Source organism: Orbicella faveolata, unplaced genomic scaffold, assembly GCF_042242905.1.
Source record: "Orbicella faveolata isolate gen_17 unplaced genomic scaffold, um_ofav_v1 contig_12, whole genome shotgun sequence".
In the NCBI taxonomy this organism is placed as follows: Eukaryota; Metazoa; Cnidaria; class Anthozoa; order Scleractinia; family Merulinidae; genus Orbicella; species Orbicella faveolata.
Genome location: NW_028301539.1, coordinates 12,678,231 through 12,680,000, shown reverse-complemented (window position 1 = coordinate 12,680,000; position 1,770 = coordinate 12,678,231).

Sequence of the window (1,770 nt, the reverse complement as noted above, 5' to 3'; positions counted from 1 at the left end):
TAGCTAGTCCGCGGAACCGGTTCGTAGTGGAGGTCCGCGGACCGGAGTTCAGTGTTTTCGGGTTACTCGTTTGAAAATCAAGTTAGATCGCTCAGATAAACACAGATTGAAATAGCTGCTACAAAATTCACTTCAAAATGTAGGTTTTCGTATCATACGCCGAAATTTGAGCCGAGGCGCGCAATGCAAAGAACCAAACTACATGTAGCTAATAAAGCAAGCTAGCTAAAGACCAACAACAATACAACTCACCTCTATTTGCCAGCGTTAGCAATTGCCCCGCCACGCGACGAAGTGTGGTACTTCGCGTTGTACGTAGACGCCTTCCCAGAGGTACAGTGAACGCTGTATTAAGCGGGCCCATATTAAGCGGACAGCCTCTATTAAGTGGACACCAGCTTAAGGCCCAAAATTTTCTTTCCACATTTACTGTAAAATAAACCTGCATTCAGCGGACACCTCTATTAAACGGACGCGGACACCATTTTGTTGCACAAAACCTCAGTGCAATAAGCGGACACCTCAACGGCTCATTTTACTTCTAAAGGTTCAGCTGCGACTCCTTAACGTTGTTTAGCGATATCGTTTTAAAGCAGGAGCCATACTCGGGGACGGAGACCGTAAGCGCGCCATTTCAAGTATTGGGGTTGTCCCCATGATATGGGACAATAATTCTATTTTTAGAACAAATTGCGCCATCACCTGCGGCACACGCGCGTACATGCTGCGAGGATTTTTGCGGATGTCGCGCGGGGGAAATGGCGTCCGAAATTCCCGAAATGTTTCATGTTTTTGGCCCACAACTCAACGCGTTTACGTCTATTGGAATTTTTCTTAAGTATTTTCGTCGTAAGCTGCTCCAGTTTGAGTGAGGTAAGACAGTGTCGAATTTAGGTATGTTCCGCTGTAAGCTTATATATATCGCTGACCAAGTTGTGTTCCGACGGATGCTTCTTTTACATGAGCTGTACATTACTCCACTTTAAATTTCACATATGTTGAAGATTAACAGCTTTTCCATTACACAGCAAAAAAACTAGCTGGATATATTTAGATATAGCTGAGCTTCAGGACTTCATAGTTTCCTAGCTGCTCTTGCCACACGCTTGCGAGGAATTTGTCAGTCTATCGCGACCGAAAAGTAAAACAAAATAATTGCTAGTTTGAGTTTCGCTTGAATTGTAAGCAACGTTTGATGTTTCATCAAAGCTTAATAACTTTACGTCCGTAGATACTTCTCAGTTTTATTCGTATAAAAATCCAGTAAATTCTCTGTTGTCGATGAATGAGAGCGCCCGCCGATGCGTGTTTTGTACGGTCAGTAAACATGACAAATTGTACTTCCGCCGCACTTTCGTGTAAAAGCGTACATCGAACTCAAACAATAGCTCTATAGTTTTTAAATATGTTTAAGATTGATAAATGTTTGAGAACATAGTAAAAGCTAAGCTGAAAATATGTGAATAAAGCAGAAATAATCAGGAAAGTTACGATGACGCTTTCTTTAATCAACTTGGAATAACGATTTCGATTTTGTTGATCGAGTTATCATAACTCCTTATCTATTTTCATTTTCGCAGTGTAAAACTTCACTATGCTTATGTTGAAGAAACACACATGATGTCAGTAGCCTTTTTTGCGTTCGTGAAATTTGTTGCAGCATCTCAGCACAAAAGATAACGAAAGAAATCTTTGTCAAGATTTGTTGACATTGAAAACACGGACTCGGACTTGAAAGTGCACGAGCTGCACTATGCAAATGAGCTAATT